Source organism: Kogia breviceps, chromosome 3, assembly GCF_026419965.1.
Source record: "Kogia breviceps isolate mKogBre1 chromosome 3, mKogBre1 haplotype 1, whole genome shotgun sequence".
NCBI lineage: Eukaryota > Metazoa > Chordata > Mammalia > Artiodactyla > Physeteridae > Kogia > Kogia breviceps.
In genome coordinates this window covers 2,856,118-2,882,733 of record NC_081312.1, presented here as the reverse complement: position 1 = coordinate 2,882,733, position 26,616 = coordinate 2,856,118, and the positions used below count along the sequence as shown (strand labels likewise).

Genomic DNA, 26,616 nt, shown 5'->3' with positions numbered 1-26,616 from the left:
GTGACAGGATGGAACTCCGAGACAAGGCTTTTTCTCTTCTGTGCATGCCTTCTCCATTCCGTGGTTGGCCACCAGGGGAAGCATACTGTTTTTTGGTTACAGTTGACCCTATCTTCATTTTGTAGGTCAAGTCCATCTTTGTTTTAATACACAGAACATAAAGCAAAGCTTGTCACCAAGTTTCCCCCACATATTAAAAAAAATCAACTTGTATGCATCTTTTAGTTTTAGTAGGTTGGACAGTTTTTTGGTACATTTTGTTTATATTCGTTTTGAAAGCTTTATTTAAATATGTTGGATGTGACTAAAGACAAGGGCATGTTTGATGGCAGCAGCAAGAATTAGAATTCTGACATTCTTGTAAATATTGATGTCTAGCTCAGCATTGTTAGGAATGAGCCTGATTTCGATGGAGTTGTTCGCTTTGAAATAGCACATGTAATAGGATCATATTTTGAGCTGTCCTTGCAATTTTGATGGAATAGATGCAAGCATACATTTGCGAGAGACCTGCCACTCTGAAAAGTACAACACTCTAAATGTTTTGCTGCATGGTCTTACTGCCAGTTGATTGGGTCTTGTTTATTTCCTATATTGTGTTTATTTTAATTTGGAAAGGAATCTAACTGGCATGAGATAATTTGAAACCCTGTTTTGCCAATCTGAGCAGTGGGACGAATTCCTAGGTATGGCTGGAAATTGTAGGACTTCACTGTTTTCTATTGATTTATTTTTTTAGGTGTGTTCTCATTTAACTTAAAACCTAAGGGATGGGGCTTCCCTGGTGGCGCCACGGTTAAGAATCCACCTGCCAATGCAGGGGACATGGGTTTGAGACCTGGTCCGGGAAGATCCCACATGCTGTGGAGCAGCTAAGTCTGTGCACCGCAACTACTGAGCCTGTGCTCTAGAGCCTGTGAGCCACAACTACTGAAGCCCTTGCGCCTAGAGCCCGTGCTCTGCAACAAGAGAAGCCACTGCAATGAGAAGCTGGTGCACTGCAATGAAGATCCAATGCAGCCAAAAATATAATTAATTAATTAATTAATTTTAAAAAATCTAAGGGACGGGGAGACTTCCATTTTGGAATAGAAATGATACACCAATTTTGTTTCATGGCAAAAAATTTTTTCCATCTTTAGACTTAAGACAGTTTCTTTCCATGAGTGCAAGTTAGGAATAACATGGAATTGAGATTGTGATTGTTACTGGTTTTTTTTTCCCTGCCTGAGTTTTGAATATTTGTTTTTTTATTTTTACAAATTTGAACAGACCGGTAAGTGTGAAACTCATCAGGAAACTGCTTGTTTAAAAAACTATTTCTGTAAAGATGTATGAGTGGAAGAAGTTGATTTTAATTTTTTTTCAGGTCAGATTTTATTTACCCACAGTATCCCAACTTGACCCTATTTAGCTTTAAAAGCAAATGGTTGAAACTAGATCCACCTGATACTCCCTGTATAGCCCAAGGAAGATTCATTTCTGTCATCCCTCACAAGTACTGAGTGCCGTCCTAAAATGCTGATTCAGTTCTTATTATCTAATTAAGACCTAAACTGGACCACTGGATCAGAACTTGGTAGTTAAAATAACATCTGTGTTTATAATGATGGAAGAAGTTTTATCTGTTAGATTTAAAAACAAGACCAGAATGCAGTTCCATATCTTTAACTTAGTCTTTGTTCTCACGTGGGGTCCAGACTGTCTTTCCATACTCAGTGCCGTAGTGTATGCTGAGTTGTCTTTGGTTTCTTTTATTTATTTTTATTTCTTATTTTTTAAAAAATTTATTTATTTTTGGCTGTGTTGGGTCTTCGTTGCTGCATGCAGGCTTTCTTTAGTTGCGGTGAGTGGAGGCTACTCATTGCGGTGTCTTCTTTTTTTTTTTTTTTTTTTTTTTTTTTTTTTGTGGTACGCGGGCCTCTCACTGCTGTGGCCTCTCCCGCTGCGGAGCACAGGCTCCAGACGCACAGGCTCAGCGGCCATGGCTCACGGGCCCAGCCGCTTCGCGGCATGTGGGATCTTCCCGGACCGGGGGACGAACCTGCATCCCCTGCATTGGCAGGCAGACTCTCAACCACTGCGCCACCAGGGAAGCCCTGCGGTGTCTTCTCTTGTTGCGGAGCACGAGCTACGTCTAAGCACACGGGCTTCAGTAGTTGCAGCATGCGGGCTCAGTAGTTGTGGCGCACAGGCTTAGTTGCCCTGCGGTGTGTGAGATCTTCCTGGACCAGGGCTCGAACCCGTGTCCCCTGCATTGGCAGGCGGATTCTTAACCACTGTGCCACCAGGGAAGTCCCAGCATGTGCTATTACTGTCAACTTCTATCTGTGCTGGTTTTCAGTATCACAGTTCACTAATAGTAAAACTAAGACTCTTACAGAAGAGGAAATGTTAATGGTAAATATTTTTGAGGTAATAGCACTTTAAACATGCACCCTGTATTTGGAACATTGAATCCAGTATATTTAATCAGATTAGAAAATTTGTGGTTGTCATTGGCTCAACTGTCACTTCAGAGTTGACTTGTGTTAATAAAATGTGTTATGTTTTAATGTGGAATAATTTTTCTGAAGAGGGTGTCTTGACCTGCTTTTCATTTCTTCTTACTGGTGGTTCTGTGTTCCTCATTAAACACATTGCTTGCTATGTTTTAGTTTTACTGTAAAACTCAATTTTAAAGATACCCCAAAATTCATAAGTTACAATGAATACTTCGTGATGTAGACGTACTTTGAGGTAGTGTTTACCCAAATGAGAGGTCAGGGTAATGATAAATCCTGTGAGTGGTGATCTCACCTTCATGATGTAGTGAAAAGTAGGAGATACTTAAAACTGGTTGTCGGGAGGTTGAATGCCCTGTCTCTGTGGTTAAGAAGGTGGTTTAAGGTCGAGCTTGTCATTTTATCTCAGGAGCCTCAGTTTCCTCCATTATGAATCAGGATTCTTTCCCTCACTTGTGGCCTGTGATTATGTCAGTTATAGTCATCTTTTTAATTTACGGCTTCTGTCAGAAGCAGTATACAGTAGACTGTGAGAGCTTGGGCTATGAGAATGGTCAAACCCAAGTTCAGATCTTGGCAGTGCCTCTTGACAGCTGTGTTTTGCCCCTGGGCAAATTACTTTATTTTTGCTTTCATCTGTGAAGTAGATGGAAGTAGTGGAACTTCTTCCTCAGGAGAAGAAATTAACTGAGCTAATACATGTAAAATGTCCAGCGCAGTGCTTGGCACACGGTGAGTGTTAAGTAAACATTGTCTGCTATCTTATTCTAATTATCATTTTGGAGACTTCAGTTGCCAAGCAGTGGTCCCCCATTGCCTGCTTTATTGCAGAGGTAAGACTGAATTATAATGAAGCTGTAGATTTGAATGAATCATGCACTGAGATATTTGAAGATGATTACTTTTAAGTTACCTGCTGCAATTTAGGTAAATATTCTTTCCTGGAAGAGGGAGAACTAGTCCAATACATTTATATAGCAGAAAAGTACACTGAGATCCAGAGAGAATAGGTAAACCTGTTCAGATCAAATTTCTGGATAGTACAAAAGAAACCTTGAATCCATCCCTGGGCCAGAGTGAAGTACACATTAACTGTGTTCTGAGTTAGGGAGTTTTTGCTCTAAACTTTCAAGTTCTTGTCTTTGAGAGTTAATGTTTTTGAGGTGAGGTTCTTCTGCCGCAATGTTCCCTTCCATGGGTGATGAGTGTGATTCAAAGGTTAGCTGGTTGAGGCTGATCAGGGTAGCGTTGTTTTAAAAGCAGTGTTGAAAGTCATTGGTACTGAAGAAATTTAGGCTTACTCTTTTTTTTTTTTTTTTTTTTTTTTGTGGTATGCGGGCCTCTCACTGTTGTGGCCTCTCCCGTTGCGGAGCACAGGCTCCGGACGCGCAGGCTCAGCGGCCATGGCTCACGGGCATGCTGCTCCGCGGCATGTGGGATCTTCCCGGACTGGGGCACGAACCCGTGTCCCCTGCATTGGCAGGCGGATTCTCAACCACTGCGCCACCAGGGAAGCCCTAGGCTTACTCTTAAAAAGCTATTTTCCATGGTGTTATAAAGTTCTATGGGGCAATTTAGTTGCAACTAACTTCTTAGTCTTTGGAGATGAAACATTAAAGTCTATCCAAGTTACTGTATTCTCCCCCAGTTTATTTTACTTTTTATATTTTACTCTCTGCTATATAGATTGTTGTAATTAATTTGTAATTTAGCCCTCACTTTCTTCTGAGCCTTTCTTTAGAGGTCCATGCATAATGTAAAAGTAAGAAATAAGGCTTGTATTGGTTTTTATATTTAAAACAGAGCTGGAAATCCCTTTTGTGTAGGGAATCTCTGTAGCAGCACAGTAAAAGTCTGAATAAGGTAGGAATTGGGGATTGAATGCTGATTTAGTGATTTGGAGTGAGTTAATTCCTACAGCTTTAAATAGCAATTATGGAAAATATTTGTGACCCTAGAAATGATAAGGGGTAATAGTTGTAATTTAACAATTTCTTCTGTTTTGTGTTATGGAAATTCTTCTAATACATATATCTGTCTTCTGGTTGAGCTTTATGTTTCTGTTAGTGATTTTTTAAAAAAGTATTTAAAAAATAGAATGGTTTAAGGTGACAAAAGGTGTTTTGCTAAAATGCTTGAGACATATTTTAAAATAACATTAAAATGTCATTTAAATGAAATGTTGACAGTAAACCCTAAAACTCCTATTTTTTTCAAATTAGTCAAATTCTTTAAAGATGGTGATCTTAGTAAAAATCGCACAGTAGACATATTTCTTTGAAATTTCTGGATTTTCCCTTCCTTGGAGTAATGAGAGAGAATATTGTGGTGTCTGCCCAGTCCAGCCTTCCTGTGTTCTAGCTGAGGAAAGTAAGGCCTGCGGAGACAAAGTGACTTGTATTTGTCTTTCAGTCATTAAACGTATCTCCAGGTAGACTTGAGGCCAATGAAGCCAAACTTAAAACTCTTAATGTTTTAGAGCATTGTTACTGCATACGATAATTGGGAACGGTAATACGGGTGCATGATTTTAGAACCAGGAGTAAGAGTTAAATTTCTAAAATTGAAGTGATTAGATAGTGATTAGATGTTGGAATGTTTTTGTAAATTACCATAAGGTAGGATAGAATTGTAAAGATAGAGTTATTTTAAAAAAACCATTCAAATAAAAAAGAAAATAATATCTACAGTTACATGCCCACCACTGTGATTAAACACTGTTGATATTAGGACGTATTTGCTTCAGGTGCAGGTAGAGGCTAGTCCTTCCACTCCTGCCTTCACTAATTGGAAGTTGATTTTTGTTATCCCTGTGATAGTTTGCATCCTCTATGAAGCAGATGCTAAAATAGAATTAGACGTGCAAGGGTGTCATGGGGTAAATGCCTGTGATGATAGAAGACGAAGAAGGTTAGGTGGCAAAGCCTTCAGAATGGGTGCAGGTGTGACACCTGTGAAGGAAAACAGAAGGAAGGATGATTGATGATTGGATCCAGGAGCCTAAGAGTGCAGTGCAGCCAGAGCACAGATTGTTTGTTTAGAGTGCATTGGGCAGGAAAGGGCCTGCCCTAGAATGCCGGCTGTGTTCAGTCATTGGCCTGGCGTTGGTATGAATGCTGCAGTGGACCCCAAAGGTGCTGGGCAGCTGGGGCTGTCAGCTGATTACACTTCTCGCAGCTCTTTCTCTCTTGAAGGGAGGTCTGAGTGGCACGCTCTCAGAGCCAGCAGAATGCCCACGTGTGTTTTTGTACTTCAGTGCGTACTTATGTGTGAAAAGCAATATGTTTTGTTATTGTCAAAGTCTTTTTGTAAATGGAATTATTTGGGCATATTCATTTGCTTTGGTGTTTTCCAAACAAGTACATTGCCACTAACAGGCACAGAAAATTCCTTTCCTTCACCCAATTTTCACTAAGGTGTTAGGTTTATTAACTTTTTGCAGTACTGTTGTTTTGTGGTTTATGTTGGCATTTTTCTAAATTACTGGTGAGGTTAAGTGTGCTTTTATGTGTTTTTTTTGCTACTTGGTTTCCTTCTCTGAATATATCTTTTGCTCTTTTTCTGTAGGGTGTTCTTTTTCTTACTGATCTGTGGGAGTTCTTTATATATTTGGATACTGATCCTTTATTAGGGTTACATATGTAGAGTTTTTTGTTTTCTCTCTAGTATGGGGGTTGATTGAGTTTCTTTTCAGGAAGGAGTAAAAATATATCCCAGGTTGGATATGTTTCTGCTCAGAGATTGGACTTGGTACATAGCTCCTATAATAATTGTCACTAGGACTCCTGGTTTCTAAGATGAATGTCACTGAGAATTGACACATCTTTTTTTGTTATGTTTCAACTTCATTCAGTTCATTTGGTGTACTAATTATTAACCGATTGACCTAAATTTCAGTACCCTATGACTTGAAAAGCTCTGATTTAATTTCTGTCCAACATCTAGTTATAACAGCATACTAGTTAGAGGTTAAAGTTACAGCTTTAGTTTCCGTGATGGGCAGTTAGTTTCCTATAACAGGTTAACGTGCTGTGGACTAAAACCAAATTCAGCTGTCTTATGGGTTTGTCACTGATTATAAGGGAGTGGGCGAGTGTGTGGATGGGGAGGTGCGGCTAATAGGAGACCCTTGAAGGAATGATCTGTCAGTGCCAGGCTAGTGTAGTGCTGGCTGTGTGCCAGACTGGTTTGAACACTTTATACCTGTTAATGATTTAACACAACAATCACAACAGTCATATCAGATAAAGTTATCACCATTTTCCATATGAGGAAACAGAGGCATGGAGAGGCTTATTGTTATGGTTCAACCTAGTAACTTGCCCACCGTAACCCATTCTAAGATGCCAGCCATTGTCAGAAGCACCATTATTTTATATGTCACTAAGAAAGGAAAAACACCAAGATCCCATTAAGTGTAAGTTGCTGTCAAATTTCAATCTAGTGTATTTCAGGGAGAGCCAGCAAGAAATCCTCTTTAAAAAAAAACACTTAAAAGCAATACTTTATTGGATCAATTGCTTAGTCGTTTCCATGTGGTCCCAGGTATTGTGGAGTTTTATGTTTAGGGTTGCCAGAGCCTGCTTCATGTCCAGTTACATTCCTCCTCTTCTTGTCAGTGAAAACACAAATAAAATGGGAGGTATCTGGCTTGGTTGACTGGGGCAAATTGGAATGAGTTGCTTTACTCCATGTATGTCAAAAGAGTCACTTTCAGAGTGTAAAATACAATTTTTTTTTGAGGGGAGTGATTTCTTGCGATTGGATGACATAAGGTTACAATGGACCCTGTTATGTTGGTTACCCTTTAGTTTAACAGTTGAGTATAGCATTTAAATATCTATCCCCCCATATGTTTTTCTACAGATTCGTACTGAACTTGACTGTGGAATGAATTTAAGAACCAGGTCTTAATAAAGTGTGAAAAGATACACTAATTAAAATATCTAAGAGAGCATTTAAAAAAAACCCCTTGGTTTCACCTGTACAGTTATCTGGTTAGTATTGTTCAACAACTAATTTTCCTTCCTTGTATATCATTCCCATCCTTCCTCCCCCATCAAAAAAACAAAAACCAAACTAACCCTGCCCCGCCTCCCCCAAAATCCCCAAAGTATATATTTCTTGGTGTTATTAGTGAATTGTATTCTATTTTTCAAAGACCAGAGTATACTTAAAGAACATTGTAAGCTTTATTCTGTTTGTGAAGTTTGCCGTGTTTGATTTGATCATAGTGTAAGTTAACTAAGGACTAGTTTTTGTCTGCCCAGAACCCCAAGGTTTGCCTCGTACTTATACCGAGGGCACTTGGGTGAGTCTCTGCTCCTGAAGTTTGGCTATAGTTATCCTTTTCAGCAGTTTCATCTAGTGACCAAGAAATACTACCTGATGGCCCTATTTATGCCTGAAAAGATTAATTAAAATTTGGGGTGTTGGTTAAACATTCTATTCACTTAAACTGTGCTGTTTTACACACATACATACTCTTACTGAAGATTGCAGATCCTGCTTTACTGACATAGAAGCTTCTGGGCTTGGGCTAGTTCTGCTTTCAGACTTAGTGTGGATATAGGGCGATCAGGATGGTAAGAAGAGTAGGGTAAGTACTTGGCTAGTCTGGTCTTACTCGGTTCCATAAAGTCTTCGTGGTGTCATGTGCTTCTGCTTTCTTAGTTTTTTGAGCCACCAATTCGGTTTCAATATCTAAAGGTTTCTCTTCTCACTTGTTTAATAGGAACATTTGTGTGCACTGACTGACCTACCTTGAATAGGCATTTTGTAATGGACAGTTGATAATTAAGCACCAAGTTTAGTTAAAAAATGGAAACCCAAGGGAAAAAAATGAGCTTTAAAGTTGCACTTAAAAGCTGGTTTTCCCTGTTTTCTGTGCCTTTTTAGTAATGAATTTGTATGAATTAGAGATACACATCTTAGATGCATTCTTAAAAATTTATTTTTATCAAGGTGAATTTCATATGACATAAAATTAACCATTTTAAAGTGAAGAATTCAGTGGCATTTAGTACATGTACATTGTGTGCACCCACCACCCACGCCATCTAGTTCCAAAGTGTTTTCATCACCCCACGCGGAGGGTGCTTTGAGGCATGGTGTCACGGGGTCACCTGACCCTGGGGTGGAGGAGGGGCATTGAAGAAGCCAGGAAGAAGTTTTAGGTGAAGTGGTCCTTTGAGCCAAGCCTTAAAAATAGGAGTTTTTCTGTGTTTATGATTTTATGATGTTTATTAATTTAAAAATTAATATATATAAGCTGTAAATGTTAAAAAATTATTTTGAAAACGCTGATCTTTCTTAAGAATTTCAATCTAGGTTTTCTTTTAAATTGTCTTGAGCTGTGCTGTCCAGTAATATAGCCACTAGTGATCTATAATTATTTAAATTTAAATTTATTAAAAGCAAATACAATTAAAAATTCAGTTCTGTCACACTAGCTACATTTCAAGTATGTAGCTATTGGCTGCTGTATTGGATGGCACCGAGTAGGACATTTCCATTATCCCAGAAAGTGCTGTTGGACAGCACTGATCTGGAGGTTCTGATGAAAGCTTTGTTCTTTTTATTATTATTATTTTTTTTTGCGATACGCGGGCCTCTCACTGTTGTGGCCTCTCCCATTGCGGAGCACAGGCTCCAGACGCGCAGGCTCAGCGGCCATGGCTCACGGGCCCAGCTGCTCCGCGGCATGTGGGATCTTCCCGGACTGGGGCTCGAACCCGCGTCCCCTGCATCGGCAGGCAGACTCTCAACCACTGCGCCACCAGGGAAGCCCCTTTTTAATTTTTATAATTAGTTCAGTAGTTTTGCCTCTTTAATCAAGGTGCATGATGAAATGTGATATTGGAACAGCCAATAAATATTATGATGGCTGTGTACTGAATTCCTCTAGTGGAGTATTTGTTAAAATATTGCTATTAAGGTATTCAAAATAGGCTTCTTGAGAAAGCAAGTAGAAATTGGAAGCTTGGAGAGGTTTGTTTTTTGAGGTGGTTATTTAGTACCTAATTAAACCAAAAGGATGATTAAGATATATGGCTCTATTGAAGATAAATGTAGGACTTAAAAAATAAACAATATGAAGGCTCAGCCTTTTTTTTTTTTTTTAAGGGATCTTTATTTTCATTTATTTATTTATGGCTGCGTTGGGTCTTCCTTGCTGTGCGGGCTATCTTTAGTCATGGCGAGCGGGGGCTACTCTTCATTGCGGTGCGTGGGCTTCTCACTGCCGTGGCTTCTCTTGTTGCGGAGTACGGGCTCTAGGCATGCAGGCTTCAGTAGTTGTGGCATGTGGGCTCAGTAGTTGCGGCGTGTGGGCTTCAGTAGTTGTGGCATGAGGGCTCAGTAGTTGTGGCTCTTGGGCTCTATAGCGCAGGCTCAGCAGTTGTGGCGCATAGGCTTAGTTGCTCTGTGGCATGTGGGATCCTCCCGGACCAGGGCTTGAACCTGTGTCCCCTGCATTGGCAGGTGGATTCTTAGCTACTTTGCCACCAGGGAAGCCCTGAAAAGGTTAGGTTTTTAAAACAGCTTTATTGAGGTTTAATTAACATAAAGTAAACTATACATATTTACACATACACAGGTGTGCATATATTAGGCTGTTTGAAGTCCCGCAGCTTACTGATGCTCTGTTCAGTCTTTTTCTTTTTTTTTTTTTTTATAAATTTATTTCTTTTTGGTTGCGTAGGGTCTTTGTTGCTGCACATGGGCTTTCTCTAGCTGCAGCGAGCGGGGGCTACTCTTCGCTGCAGTGTGCAGGCTTCTCATTGTGGTGGCTTCTCTTGTTGTGGAGCACAGGCTCTAGGCATGTGGGCTTCAGTAGTTGTGGCGTGCGGGCTCAGTAGTTCTGGCTTGCGGGCTCTAGAGCTCAGGCTCAGTAGTTGTGGCGCACGGGCTTAGTTGCTCCGCAACATGTGGAATCTTCCCGGGCCAGGGCTCGAACCCTTGTCACCCACATTGGCAGGCAGATTCTTAACCACTGCACCACCAGGGAGGCCCCTCTCTTTCATTTTGAATGCTTTCTATTGCTATATCTTTAAGTTTGCTAGTCTTGTCTTTTGCAGCGTCTAATGTGCTGTTAATACATGTATTTTTTTCATCTTCCAGGTTTCATATCTAGAAGTTTGATTTGGGTCTTTCAAAAAATTTTTCATTTTTTAATTGAAGTATAGTTTACTAACAGTGTTGTGATAGTTTCAGGTGTGATTTGGGCTTTTTAAATGTATCTCAGGTCTCCTGAGCATACTCAGCCTTGCCTCAAACTTCTCAAACACTTTGCAATACAGTTGTAATTGTTTTAATGCCCTGATCTACAAATTCTCCCATCCATCTCATTTCTGAGTTGGTATCAACTGATTGATTTTTTTCCTTATTATGGGTTGTCTTTTTCTGTTTCTTTGCTTGTTTGGTAATTTTTGTTCGGATGCCAGACATTATGAATTTTACTTTGGATGCTGGGTATCTTTATATTCCTATAAATATTCTTGCGCTTTGTTCTGGAACATGGTTAAGTTCCTTAGACATGGTTTGTTCATTTCAGATTTTGCTTTTTTAAGCTTTGTTAGGTGGGATCAGAGCAGCAGTTAGTCTAGGGCTAATTATTTCCCACTACTGAGCCAAAACCCTTCTGAGTACCTACTCTACCCAATAGTCCTTTAATTCTCAGGTTTTCCACTCTGGCTGTTGGGAATAGGCACTCTTCTTGGCCCTGTGTGAGCCTCATGGATTCTTCTTTTTATTCTTCTGAGTAATTCTTTATCCAGAAACCTCAAGTATTTTCTTCCCAGGCATGTGCTGATCAGTACTATGCTGAATACACAAGGAGGAGATCTCTGGAGTTCTCTTTCTGTGCAGCTCTCTCTTTTCTGGTATCCTGCCCTACAAACTCTAGCTGCCCTGGCTTCCTTGGCCTAAGCTTGCCTCCTAAACTTGGGGAGATTGCCTGACTTTCCCTGGGTTCTCTCTCCCTGTGCTGCCAGTTGGAAACTCTCTCCAGGCAATAAACTGGTTCCTGTCTCTCAGGGATCGTTGTACTCTGTTGCTTGGTGTCCAGTGTCTTGTAGACTGTTGCTTTGTACATTCGTTTTTAGTTGTTCATAATGACAGGGTAAATCTGGTTCATGTCACCCCACCTTGGCTGGAAGCAGAAGTCTAGATTTTTTAAAAAAGAAAAGTAGAGGAATTGGTTATATTTCCTTTTTTAAAGAAAACGTTGGTACACATTTACATGTTGTCTTTTACCCCTAATCTGTTTAGTTTCTCCTTGAAGCTGTTAGGGCTTTTTTTTTTTTTTAAATTAAAATATAGTTAAGGTACAATGTTATATTAGTTCCAAGTATACTACATAATGATTTGATGTTTGCATGCATTACAAAATGATCACCAGGATAAGTCTAGTAACCATCTGTCCCCATACAAAGTTATTACAATATTATTGACCATATTCCTATGCTGTATATTACATCCCCATGACTGGAGGTTTGTACCTCTTAATCCCTGTCACCTATTTCACCCCCCCCCCCCTTCTGGCAACCAGAGTGTACTGCCTGTGTTTTCTTTTAGGAGTTGTATGGTTTCAGGTCTTACATTTAAGTCTTTAATCCATCTTTGAGTTTATTTTTGTATATGGTGTGAGAAAGTGGTCCAGTTTGATTCTTTTGCATGTAGCTGTCCGATTTTTCCAACGCTATTTATTGAAGAGGCTGTCTTTTCCCTATTCCATATTCTTGTCTCCTTTGTTGTGGATTAATTGATTGTATAAATGTAGGCTTATTTCTGGGCTCTCTATTCTGTTCCATTTATCTATGTTCCTGTTTGGGGGCCAGTACCATACTCTTGATTACTGTAGCTTTGTAATGTAGTTTGAAATCAGGGAACATGATAACCCTCAGCTTTGTTGTTTTTTCTGCAAATTGCTTTGGCTTGTTGTGGCTTTTAAACTTTTAAGTTTGGGTTTTATGTTCATGGAAGCATTCTGTAAATAGAATAAAAATAATGCTTTTAGAAACCAGAATATCAAATTTTATGTTTTCATATAGCCACTGTTCATTTCAGTGTTCATGATAGAGTGCTTAGTCTGCCTACTCATTGAAATCTGATGATTCTAGCCAGAATTTTCCAAAGCAGGAATTTTTTTTTTTTTGAGTTCACTATTCTTTTTTTTTTTTTTTTTTTTTTTTGCGGTACGCGGGCCTCTCACGGTCGTGGCCTCTCCCGTTGCGGAGCACAGGCTCCGGATGCGCAGGCTCAGCGGCCATGGTTCACGGGCCCAGCCGCTCCGCAGCATGTGGGATCTTCCCGGACCGGGGCACGAACCCGTGTCGCCTGCATCGGCAGGCAGACTCTCAACCATTGCGCCACCAGGGAAGCCCGAGTTCACTATTCTTTATAAAATATATTATTTAAAAACTATTCGTTCTAATAAGAACTAAAATTTTTTCAAAGAAAAGTATACTTTTCTCTTTGAAAAGTATAATTTAGGAAATATCTCATTCTTGGACTGTCTTAGGCTTCCATCTTGCTGAGATGTAATAAGTATTTGTGTGTGTGTGTGTTCCTTTTGAAGCACTTCTTACAGAATTTTTATTGTTTCCTAGTCATTTTCAGCTCGATGCCTTTTAGATTTTGAACATCTGGTGCTTTCATATGCCATATATTGATCCTCCTAAACTGAATTAGGGTTTTATATAACTGATGAACTATCATTTTGAGTCCTTGCTGGTGTTCTGCTTGCTTGGTAACTGGTCAGTTTCCATGGCATTGCCATTTTTGTACAATATTGTTAGTGGAGCAGAGAGATTGGGGGTGGGCATGCAGGCCCCTCACCCTGCTAAAACAGGGTAGAAGCTGGAGTAGCTGAGCTTTTATTTAGTTTTGCATTTTAAGTTCCTAGATAATTTTTAAAGTAAGAGTTGTATTGCTGTAAAAAAGCGTTGAAACCACACTTTCTATCTTATTAAGAACAAGTAGCAGTAGCAAAGTGAAAGTGTTGATACCAATGATTTGAAGTTTAAGTTCTGCAGACTTTAATGCAGTTAAGACAAAGCTAATAATCATTAGGCATTCTAAAAGCATGTAACTTTTGCCTCAAACACATTCATTGGTGGACTGTGTTTAATTGTGAAGGAAAAAAACCAATTTAAGAACATATATGAAATTGGAATTATGCTCTGGAAAAAGTAAGATGAGATGTAATTAGGTGTTTTTTAGTTTTAGCTTTTCAGGAACGTAATTCCCCTCTGACACATCTATTGTCTTGCTTTTTTACACATTGCACTTTTGTACGTACTTTCAAGAACTCATGTGAGAAAACGATGGACTCCTTTTACTTCTGGTGGTCTAAGAACACTAATTTTTCTCTCTGTTACAGAATTTTACACTTACATAGTTTTCCTAAACATTAATGAGTTTGCTTTTTTGCTTATGAAGAATATGAACATGTAGAAAACAATAGAAATACTAATGAGTCCTGTATGTCTGGCAACCAGATTTAATAATTGTAAGATTTTTTTAAAATTACGTATTGTATTTTTAAATTTTTGGCTGCATTGGGTCTTTGTTGCTGCGTGCAGACTTTCTCTAGCTGCGGTGAATGGGGGATACTCTTTGTTGCAGTGCACAGGCTTCTCATTGCGGTGCCTTCTCTTGTTGCGGAGCATGGGCTCTAGGTGCGCAGGCTTCAGTAGTTGTGGCACATGGGCTCAGTAGTTGTGGTGCACGGACTTAGTTGCTCCGCAGCATGTGGGATCTTCCTGGAGTAGGGCTCGAACCCGTGTCGCCTGCATTGGCAGGTGGATTCTTAACCAGTGGGCCACCAGGGAAGTCACTATAATTGTAAGATTTTTGTCATCTTTGTTTTAGCAAAAAAAACCTTTTTTGGCTAAAGTTTAGTAAATTTGCTTTTCCACATTACAGAAAATGAAGTTGTATATTAGACTTATTTATTGAATACTTACTATACCCAGTAGTCATAAAATGCCTCGTCTGGTGTATGTGAGTGCCGTGTGATAAAGTATGCCTGTGCTCTGACAGCCTGGGGGCATGGTGGGATGAGGTGAGGTGGTTGAAATTGGATATGGAAGGGAGGGCTTTCCTGAGGTGACCCTTAGGTAGGTCTTGAAGGGCATATGAAGGGAAGCTCTCCAGGCTGAGGGATCCATATGTTTAGATCCTGTGGGTAGAGAGGATGTGACATTTTTGAGGAAGCTTGATATAATTGAGGCTTGGGGAGGTAATCAGGAAAGTGGTGGAGAGACTGACTGTAGGGGTAGGCACATGACAGATCACAAGGGCCTTGTGTGCAAGCTAAGGAGCTTATTTTATTTTTAAATAATAGCTTTACTACGATACAATTCACACACCATAAAATTCACTCTCTTAAGTGTACAGTTTGGCAGTTTTTTTTATATTCACAGAGTTGTACAACTGTTAACCACTGTCTAATTTCGTTTTCATTACCCCCAAAGAAACCCTTTACTTACTAGCAGTCATCCTCCATTTGGAATTTATTTTAAATGTCATTTAAATGTTTTAATTTATTTTATTTAATTTATTTTTTGGCCATGCTGTGTGGCTTGTGGGATCTCAGTTCCCTGACCAAGGATTGAACCTGGGCCACAGCAGTGAAAGTGCAGGGTCCTAACCGCTAGGCCACCAGGGGACTCCCTATTTTTAAAAAAATTTTTATTTGTTTTATTTTATTTATTTTTTGTCTGCGTTGGGTCTTCGTTGCTGCACGTGGGCTTTCTCTAGTTGTGGTGAGCGGGGGCTACTCTTCGTTGCGGTGCGTGGGCTTCTCATTGCGGTGGCTTCTCTTATTGCAGAGCACGGGCTCTAGGCGCATGGGCTTCAGTAGTGGTGGCTCATGGACTCTAGAGCACAGGCTCAGTAGTTGTGGCGCGCGGGCTTAGTTGCTCCGTGGCATGTGGGATCTTCCCGGACCGGGGCACGAACCCGTGTCCCCTGCATCAGCAGGCGGACTCTCAACCACTGCGCCACCAGGGAAGCCCTATATTTAGTTTTTTAAGGACCCTCCATACTGTTTTCCATAGTGGCTGCACCAATTTACATTCCCACCAACAGTGCACCAGGATTCCCTTTTCTCTGCACTCTCTCCAGCATTTGTTGTTTGTAGACATTTGTTGATGATCATTCTGACTGATGTGAGGAGTTAACTCACTGTGGTTTTGATGTGCATTTCTTTAATAATTAGTGATGTTGAGCATCTTTTCGTGTGCCTGTTGGCCATCTGTATGTCTTCTTTGGAAAAATGTCTATTCAGGTCTTCTGCCCATATTTTGATTGAGTTTTTTTTTTTTTTAACATCTTTATTGGAGTATAATTGCTTTACAGTGGTTAGTTTCTGCTTTATAACATGTTTGGTTTTTTTTGATACTGAGTTGTATGAGATGTTTGTATATTTTGGATATTAACCCCTTGTTGGTCACATCACTTGCAGAGATTTTCTCCCATTCTGTAGGTTCTTGTTTCGTTTTTTCAGTGGTTCCCTTTGCTCTACAAAATTAAGAGTTTTTTTTTGTGTGTGTGGTACGCGGTCCTCTCACTGTTGTGGCCTCTCCCGTTGTGGAGCACAGGCTCCGGACGCACAGGCTCAGTGTACATGGCTTACGGGCCCAGCCGCTCTGCGGCATGTGGGATCTTCCCGAACCAGGGCACGAACCCGTGTCCCCTGCATCAGCAGGTGGATTCTCAACCACCGCGCCACCAGGGAAACCCTTAAGTGATTTTTAATAACCATTTGTCAGTGGTTCCCATTGCTGTGCAAAATTAAACGAGTTTTAATGACCATTTAAGACTTATGTCTCTTAAAAATAACACATTAATGTTTGTGTTATGGAAGCAATAGTGTAATATTTTTGTGAAATACTACCTGTCATACTGACCATGTGTTTTAAAGCTACACTGCCCCACTTAGGAGAGTCATTGCTCTTCACTGAGCAAGGATGGAGAGTTTTAAGCCCCAGAGTGCTGTGAATGTGATTGCAGTTTGGAAAGGTCATTGGTGGTTGTGATGAGGAGAGCTTGTGAGAATGAATTAACAGACGGTAGAGAAGACTGCTTATTTATTTAGGAACTTGTAAATGAGCATGAACTATGTGCCAGACACCATTGTAGGCACTGTGGACAGACTAGACATACTGGCCCTCATGGAGTCAAGTTCTGGTGAGGGGATGCCGTGGGGGTAGGAGGGAAATGAGGATGTGTTGGAAAGCTCTTAAGCGGTTAACAGTGGACAGACGGCAATGCTAGATTTAATGTGGGGCCCAAGGAGGCGACGACAACTCCTAGGACTTTGGCGTAAGTGACTTGGTGATTGGTGGTGCCATCCGCCGAATAGGGGATGTGGCAGTTTGCAGGTTGCGATACCCGCACGTGATAATTCAGGCAACATTTATGGAGAATTATCCTGGACTTTTCTCCCATCTTTTCTCTAAGTTGCGTCCACCTCGTCTGTCTTCCTCTTGTACCTTGTTAGTTACTTCTGTCATAGCACTTTCCATCTTCAGGTAAGTATTAGCTTCTGTATCTTCACCACCGCCCACTGAGGGTGGGAACTGCCTATATCATTTTCGTATCCCTGCCTACAGACCCTCTGCTAGCTTGGAGAATATGATTGCTTCTTACTTGCCTCCACTGTAGCTGTTCTCCTATAAGCCATCATCATCTATAACTTTAATTACTGAGGTTGCCTTCTAGTAAGTCTTCTGCTTCCACATGTTAAAATGTAAGTCAGTATGTTTCTCTACTGCTCAAAACCTCACAGTGGCCCGTGTTTCATTTAGGGTAAAAGTGAAAGACTTCACAACGGCCTTACAAGACCTACTTAGTCTGGTTCTTATATTACTTTTATGACTTTTATCTCCTTTGCTTCTTATAAATCTTTGCTTAAATGTTACCTTCTCATGAGGCCTGTCTTGACCTATCTATGTATCCATCTGTAGACTGACAGTCTAGCATCATATTGTATTCTTTCAACTATGTGATATTCTGGAAAAAGCAAAACTACATAGACAGTAAAAAGATCAGTGGTTGCCATAGGTTAGAGGAGGAGGCAGAATGATTAGGCAGAACACAGAGGATTTTTAGGGCAGGGAAATACTCTAGGATATACCATAGTAATGGACACATGTCATTATACGTTTGTCCAAACTCATAGAATGTACACCACCAAAAGTGAACCCTAGTGTGCTATGGACTTTGTGTGATTTTGATGTGTCCACATAGGTTCGTCAGTGGTAACAAATATCCCACTCTGGTGGGGATGTTGATGAGAGAAGCTATTCATGTGTAGGGGCAGAAAGTTTATGGGAAATCTCTGTATCTTCCTCTTGATTTTGCTATAAACTTAGAACTGCTCTAAAACAATTAAGTCTTTAAATATAAAAAACAACAATAACAACAAAAAATCTAAGCACAGGTAGCACAATTAAATAAAATTAATATTTGTTCCTTAGTATAATTAAGTCTCCAGTTGTCTCTTTTTAAATAGTTGTTTAGATCAGCATTCAAACGTGATGCACATGTTGCATTAAAAAAATAGGTTTATTGGGGCTTCCCTGGTGGCGCAGTGGTTAAGAATCCGCCTGCCAATGCAGGGGATGTGGGTTCGAGCCCTGGTCCGGGAAGATCCCACATGCAGTGGAGCAACTCAGCCCGTGTGCCACAACTACTGAGCCTGCGCTCTAGAGCCCGCGAGCCACAACTACTGAAGCCCGCATGCCTAGAGCCCATGCTCCGCAACAAGAGAAGCTACCACAATGAGAAGCCCGCGCACTGCAATGAAGAGTAGCCCCCCACTCGCCGCAACTAGAGAAAGCCCGCGTGCAGCAATGAAGACCCAATACAGCCAATAAATAAATTCTAAAAAAAAAAAAAAAAAAAAAAAAGAATAGGTGGATTTAAGAGAATCTGTGAAAAACAAAACACACACACACACACACACACACACACACACACAAATAGGTTTATTGGGACTTCCCTGGTGGCTCAGTGGTTAGGAATCCTCCTGCCAATGCAGGAGACATGGGTTCGAGCCCTGGTCTGGGAAGATCCCACATGCCACGGAGCAGCCAAGCCCATGCGCCCGCGAGCCACAACTACTGAAGCCCACGTGCCACAGCTATTGCAGCCCGAGTGCCTAGAGCCTGTGCTGTACAACAGGAGAAGCCGCCGCAGTGAGAAGCCTGCGCACCGCAACGCAGAGTAGCCCTTGCTCGCAGCGACGAAGACCCAACACAGCCAAAAATAAATAAATTTATTCAAAAAAAAAAAAGCTTTATTGGGACTTCCCTCATGGTCCAGTGGTTAAGACTCCGAGTTCCCAATTCAGGGGGCCCAGGTTCGATCCCTGGTCCAGGAACTAGATCCCACATGCATGCCACAACTGAGAAGTCCACATGCTACAACTAAGAGCCTGCACGCTGTAACTAAGATCCCACGTGCTGCAACTAAGACCTAGTACAGCCAAAATAAATTGATAAATAAAATATTTAAAAATAGCTTTATTGAGGTATAATTGACATTTAATAAACTGTCATATTTAAAGTATACGGTTTGATTAGTTTTTGTTTTTATAAATTTATTTATTTTTGGCTGCATTGGGTCTTTGTTGCTGCGTGCAGGCTTTCTCTAGTTGTGGTGAGTGGGGGCTACTCTTCATTGTGGTGTGTGGGCTTCTCATTGCAGTAGCTTTTCTTGTTGCAGCACATGGGCTCTAGGTGCACGGACTTAAGTAGTTGTGGCGCACGGGCTTAGTTGCAGCATGTGGGATCTTCCCAGACCAGGGCTCGAACCCATGTCTCCTGCATTGGCAGGTGGATTCTTAACCACTGCACCACCAGGGAAGTCCCAATTTGATTAGTTTTGACATATGTATACACCTGTGAAATTATCACCACAATCAAGATACTGAATATATTCATCACCCCCCACCCCCCAATTTCCTCATGCCTCTTTGTGATTCCTCCTACCTTCCCCTCCTCCCCCAAGCAACCACTGATTTGCTTTCTGTCACTGTAGATTAGTTTGCATTTTCTAGAGTTTTATATAAATGGAATTGTAAATTATGTACTGTCTTGTCTGGCTTCTTTCAGCATAATTAATTTGAGACTCATCCACATTGTTGCATGTATCATTTGATTATTCTTTTTTATTGCTCAGTAGTATTACCTTGTATGGATACACTAGAATTTTTTTTATTCATTCACCTCTTGATGGACATTTGAGTTATTTCCATTGTTTGGCTATGACAAATAAAGCTGCTGTGAATAATATTTGTGTACAAGTCTGTGTGTGAACATATATTTCCTTCTCTTGTGGGTTAATGCTCAGGAATGGAATCATATAGTAGTTGTATACTTAATTTTTTAAAGAAACTGCAGACTTTCCCAAAGTGGTTTTATAATTTTACATTCTTACCAGCAGTGTATGAGAATTCCAGTTGCTCCACAGCCTTACTAACACGTGGTATAGTCAGTCTTTTCAATTTTAGACATTTTAATATGTGTGTAGTGGTATCATATTGTGGTTTTAACTTCCATTTGCCTACTGACAAATGATATTGAACGCTTAAAAAATATGCTTATTTGTCGTCTCCATAGCTGCTTATAAAGGTTCTCTTCACTTTCCTGGCTCCATGGCCTGGAAGCTCTCTCAAAGCAAGAAGCTGGGGTAGCAGTAGGGCTCATCTCCTTTGTTTCCCTTTTTTCTTTTTTGGGGGGGCTGTGTGGGCTCTTCATTGCGGGCTTCTCGGATTCTTTCTCATTGTGGTGAACAGGTTTAGTTGCCCCGCAGCATGTGGGATCTTAATTCTCCCACCAAGGATCGACCCCGCGTCCCCTGCGTTGGAAGGTGGATTCTTAACCACTGGACCACCAGGGAAGTCCCTTGTTTCCCATCTTTCAAGGATCACTGATGTGTGTCCTCTGGAAGACCGTTGTTTCTTATATTTTGTTTGTTTGTCTGGATTTTTCAGGGAGGAGGGTAAATCTGGTCTCTGCTACTCCCATCTTGGCTAAAAGCACACACATAAATCTTAATATAGAGATTTTCCCATCTTTGTTTTTGATTTCCCTCGTAATTTAGTTGTAGAAAACCACTAGATTGTCTGGTTGAGTTTCCCTCATTCTGGATTTTCTGATTGCATCCCTGTACTGTTTATTTTTATTTTTTAAACTAGGCCATTTTAATTTTTTTTTTTAAACAATAGAATAAATAGTTTTCTTGATGACTGCAGACATGTAAAGCGATTGGTAGTATTCAGAAATATCAGAGTAATGGTTTCCTGCTTGGTGTGTAGTCTTCAATAATTATAAGGAGTTATTTGTATGTATCTGCTGTCAAACCAGTAAGACTGCATTTATGCATCCATCATTTTCAGGATTGTTGGTAACCTGGGCATATTTTCCCCAAATGACCTTGCCTCCTTGTGTCACTAGGCCCAGCTCGCTCATGTTCACCTCAGCGACAGTACCTTTGGTGATAGCACCCGAAGCTGTATATAGTGGGGGTGAGGGATTCTTCTTCACACCACGTGTTGGCAGGCGGAAGGTGGCTTTCAGTTCCGGGTGGTTACGTGGGCCTTCTTAAAACGTAATCCCGTTGGCCTAATGAATCTTTCATATTTAGGTGGTTTTCGAGCAAAGCCATCTCCAACAAAGCAAACTATAGTAACCATCCTCTTCCAGGCTTGCTTCTCTCTCTTTCCTGTTTGAATAACTTTTCATGCTCCCGTTTCTCCCTGGACGCGAACTTTGGGCAGAGGGACTCCCCACGTCCCCGCTTTTTTCTCTTTTCGTTTTTGTTTGACCATATTGGAAAGTACTTTAGCTCGAGACTGGCCCTCTCTGTCCAGTAGATACGCAGGGACTGCTCCTTGGGGAGTCTTTTCATCATTCTTCTGTTTGGTGTTTCTTTTTTCATGCATCTTAATAGTCTTTTTCATTTGTATTTTCTCAGCATGGCGCTGCTTATGGTAGAGCTTACCTTTCAGACCAGTCATTTTTTGGGTCTTCTTTGAACGTTCATGAGCCTCTAGACCTTCCTTCTTTCTCTTTTTCTCACGGTAATCCAAACGATATCCATAGCGCTTATGGTGTAACTCGATATATTCATTTCGTGGCATGCTAACGGCGGCCGCCAAGCCACCGGGTGCAGCCGCCGGGGCGCGAAGAAGCTCTCAATTTTCTGGTCTTAGAGACCCACCCCCTGTACTGTTTTTAACGTGTTCCTTTATCCTTTATATTTTCTACAAACTGGTGGTTAAATTTAGAGGATTGATCAATTTCTGATTAAAATTATTTTGGGCAAGAATAATTCAGAGGAGATATTTTGGCCATCCTAGTTAAATGAAAACCTCCAGTGCACTCCAGTCCCGCTTATCCTGGTATACTGTTTCTTATTTTCATAGCATCTACTAACATAATATAAATGTACATATTTGTTTAATATTTGTTCTAAAACTTAAACTCCATAAAGGCACAGGTTTTTGTTTATGCTATATTCCCAGAGTCTAGAACATTGTTCAGCACATAGTTGGCACAAAGTAAAAATCTTTTCAACAAATAAATGAATGAAATACAAAGGCACAGAACTGGTGAACTCTCATTACTTTCATTACCATTCCTAGAAAAGTAACATTTTCTTTTGTTAGAATAATTGTGCTTAACAACACTATTAAAGACAATGTAAAATCTTCTGGAACTCAGGCAGTTAGGAACTCCAGAGGTAGATTTTGGAGGAGGGCTGTGTAACCTGCTCTACTTCTTCCTCTGAGAATAACCCTCCTTTTGGTAGCTACCAGAGATTTATTGGCTCTTTAAAATCCGAGCTCAGAGTCGCAGCATTTTTCAGGGGATCAGGAAAGTGTTCCTTTGCTCAGAGTGAGACCTGCTACTCTGCCAGCCTAGAGGCTTCAACAGAAGTTGAAAGGAAGCCCCAGAACTTCAGATGTTCCTGGCAAGATCCTCACCCCACCTTCCCCTCCCTCAGTACTCCTAGCTTCTCTGTCGCTCTCTCTGCCATTGGTATTGATCTCATTATGTGCTTTTTTCTTTTCTTTTTCTTTCTGGCTGTGCAGTGTGGCTTGTGGGATCTCAGTTCCCCGACCAGGGATCAAACCTGGGCCATGGTGTGAAAGCCTGCAATCCTAACCACTAGGCCACCAGGGAAGTCCCATATGTGCTTTTTTCTTGGTGATCAGTCACCAAGAAGGCCAGGATTCCTAGGTCATCCCCTCGTTCTATAGGCTTTAATCTCTAAGACACTGTACATTTTTTTTTCTAATCGCATCTCGCACCCCTGACCTTCTCTTGACACTTTTATACTGAGCCTTCTGAAACTCAGGGTACATCAGCAGAATCCCCCTAATCCTCAATTTCTTTTGTGAATGCCCCTCACATTCTTTTTTTTTTTTTTTCGGTACGCGGGCCTCTCACTGTTGTGGCGTCTCCCGTTGCGGAGCGCAGGCTCAGCGGCCATGGCTCACGGGCCCAGCCGCTCCGCGGCATGTGGGATCCTCCCGGACCGGGGCACGAACCCATGTCCCCTGCATCGGCAGGCGGACTCTCAACCACTGCGCCACCAGGGAAGACCTCCCTCACATTCTTGTTCTTACTGCAAATTCGTTGTCTCCTGATGGCACTATTTTCTCTGCAGCGCTCTCACGTGGTACTTGCCTTTTCCCCTACATTCCTCATATCACTGTGCCTGGAAGTGGGATGTCTTCCTTGTTCAGTATTGCCACTTCTGTACCATTTTTTTCTCTTCCATAAAAACACCCACAGTGAATATGATGTCATCAGATTATACCACTCACTACTGCTTTTTGCTGCTTCTCCAAAGGTCACTGTGGAGGATTCGAACCCCTTATTATGGAGTCACTCTGTACCTCTTGTAATGCTTCTTACCTCATATCAATAAAGTTACGCCAGTTTCTTTTTGTTAGTGTTTGCGTAGTGACTTTTCATCTTTGTGCTTTCAGTCTTTCTTTATTCTTATGTTTTAGGTATGTCTTTACACATTTTTATCCAAATCTTAAAAGGAAATTTTTGCTTTTATGTAGGACATTTAGTACTGTTTACAGTTTCTTTTAAGTATTTGCTCATATATTTGTAGTTAGATTTACTGATTGAAAGCTTTCTATTTATTTGACCCACCTGTTCTGTTTCTTTCTTGTTCCTTTGATCTTCTTTTGCATTTAGTATTTATTATTATTCTACCCTGTCTCCTTAGCTTGATAGTTATATGCTTTTTCAAAATACTATTCTCTTAATGGTTTTATTTTGGTTTGCAAATTTTTTTTATTGTGGTAAAATACACAGAAAGTTTACCATCTTTAATCATTTTTAAGTGCACAGTTCGGGGTATTAAATACATTCATGATGTTGTGCAACCATCACCACCCTCCATCTCCAGAACTCTTTTCATCTTGTAAAATTGAAACTCTGTACCCATAAAATACTCTCCATTCCCTCCTCTCCCAGCCCCTGGCACCCACCCTTCTACTTTCTGTCTCTCTGAATTTGACTGCTCTAAGTGCCTCATATAAATGGAATCATACAGTTGTTTTTTTTTAAATTCCTTTGGCATAATGTCCTCAAGATTCATCCATGTTGTAGTATATGTCAGAATTTCCTTCCTTTTTAAAGCTGTTTAAAGAACACTTTTGCCAGATACAGGATTTTTTGGTTGATGGTTTTTTCCTTTTAGCACTTTGAATATATTGACCCACTGTCTTCTGGCCTCCAAAGTTTCTGATGAGAAATCTGCTTATAATCTTATTGAGGATCCTTAGAATGTGACGAGTCATTTCTCTCTTGCCTTCAAGATTCTGTCTTTGTCTTTGACTTTCACAAAGTTTGTTTCAGTTATACATATATATGTATATATATATATACACATTCTTTTTCATAATGTTTTCCATTATGATTTATCACAGGATATTCAGTATAGTTCTTTGTGCTGTACAGTAGTACTTTATTGTTTATCCATTCTGTATATAATAGTTTGCATCTGCTAATGCCAACCTCCCACTCCATCCAGCACCCCCCCTGCCCCGCAACCACAAGTCTGTTCTCTAGGTCTGTGAGTCTATTTATGTTTGTAGATATGTTCTACATATGTGTTGTATTTTAGATTCCACATATGAGTGATATATGGCATTTGTCTTTCTCTTTCTGACTTACTTTGCTTGGTATGATAATCTCTAGGTCCGTCTATGTTGCTGCAAATGGCATTATTTCATTCTTTTTTATGGCTGAGTAATATTCCACTCACACATATACTACATCTTTTTTATCCATTCATTTTTCAGTAGACATTTAGGTTGTTTCCATGTCTTGGCTACTATGAATATGCTGCTATGAACATAGGAGTGCATGTATAAAAGCTGAAGTTGAAATTAACACAATTTACCTTCCAGCCCTTTTTCTGGAAGTTGCAAGCCTTCAATAGACCCCAGAGTTACTCAGTAGTTACATCAATAGATTCTGCCAGTGCAGTTGTTGTCTAGGTGGGGAGACAGATTTTGGGTGTTTCTTATTCCACCATTTTCCCAGAATCTTCTCCCTTAGAGATTATAATTTACATCCTTGATTTATCAATCTGATGTAAACTAGGTGCTTTTACCCTCTTAAAGGGCAGTGCAAGGACCATAGAACCCTTCAGTTACCCCTTGTGCTCCCCGTGTGCCTTGTTGTTTTATATTTTGTCTTAAATGTTTTAATTCCTATGAGAAACAATTATCTTACACAGTTATTTCAGTAGGACTTATTCTCACGTTTACCCTTTTTGTTGCCCTTCGTTCCTTTGTGCCCCTCATAGTTTTCTATCTGGGTTTATTTATTTATTTATTTATTGGCGGTACGCGGGCCTCTCACCTCCGCAGCCTCTCCTGCTGCGGAGCACAGGCTCAGCAGCCATGGCTCACGGGCCTAGCCGCTCCGCGGCACGTGGGATGCCCCCAGACCGGGGCACAAACCCGTGTCCCCCGCATCGGCAGGCGGACTCTCAACCACTTCACCACCAGGGAAGCCCTATCTGGGTTTATTTTTCTTCTGCTTGCAGAATATCCTATGATATTTCTTTTCGGGTAGGCCTGCTATTGATAAATCTATCTGAAAATGTTTTTATGTCAGGTTTATTCTTGAAGGTTATTTTTACTGGGTATAGAATTCTAGGCCACAGTTATATTCTTTGAGCACTTCAGAAGTATTTCATTGTGTTTTGTCTTTTTTTAAAAAAATATCTTTATTGGAGTATAATTGCTTTATAATGGTGTGTTAGTTTCTGCTTTATAGCAAAGTGAATCAGCTATACATATACATATATTGTCTTCTTTTATTTTTTAGTAAAGTAGTATTATTGTAACCTGCCTGGTTTTTTTTTTTTTCAGGTGGTTTAAAATTTTTTGTCTTTGTTTCAACTACTTTATTGTGATATCCCTACTATGAATTTTTTTTTTAAGTTTGTTTAGGATTCTTAGGGCTTCTTGAACCTGTGGCTTGCTGTCTTTTCATTAATTTTAGGAACTTCTCAGTCATTGTTCAGTTATTGCTTCTGTTCCATTCCTTTAATATCTTTGGGCTTCATTTGACTTATTTTATTCTAAGTTGTCTTTCTCTATCTGCTTTTAAAGCCATCCATTGAGTTCCTAGTTTCAGTTTGTATAGTCTTTTTTTAGTTTTAGAGCTTTCATTTGGTTCTTTTTTTATAGTTCCTAGTTCTCTGCTAAAATTGTATATCTTGTCTTTTATCTCCTGGAACATTGTAAGTATAGTTATTTTAAAATCTGGTAACTCTTAATATGGGAATGCTTGTGGATCTGTTTCCAGTTTATATTTCTGCTGTCTTTTGTTCATATTGTATTGTTTCCTCATATGCCTGGTCATTTTTTATCACATGTTTTATATCAAACTTGCAATTTGCAAAATTGGTTATAAAAAATTTTTGAGGCCCAGGATAATATCTTCTTCTAGAGAGGATTTATTTACACTAGCACTCTGGAATCACCTTAATCCAATTTCAGATGACCCAGTTGAAATGACTCAAAGCTGAACTGCAGTCCCTTTGAGGGTCTGTT

At 40.3% G+C, this 26,616-nt stretch overlaps 1 protein-coding gene and 1 pseudogene across 1 annotated transcript in view; one reads left to right on the top strand and one right to left on the bottom strand.

Moving 5' to 3' along the window:
• The window catches only part of RCOR1 (REST corepressor 1), a 114,621-nt gene that overhangs the window by 1,955 nt on the left and 86,050 nt on the right, over window positions 1–26,616 (top strand). The window lies entirely within an intron of this gene.
• Window positions 20,790–21,660, bottom strand: LOC131753216 (ribosome biogenesis protein NSA2 homolog pseudogene; annotated as a pseudogene).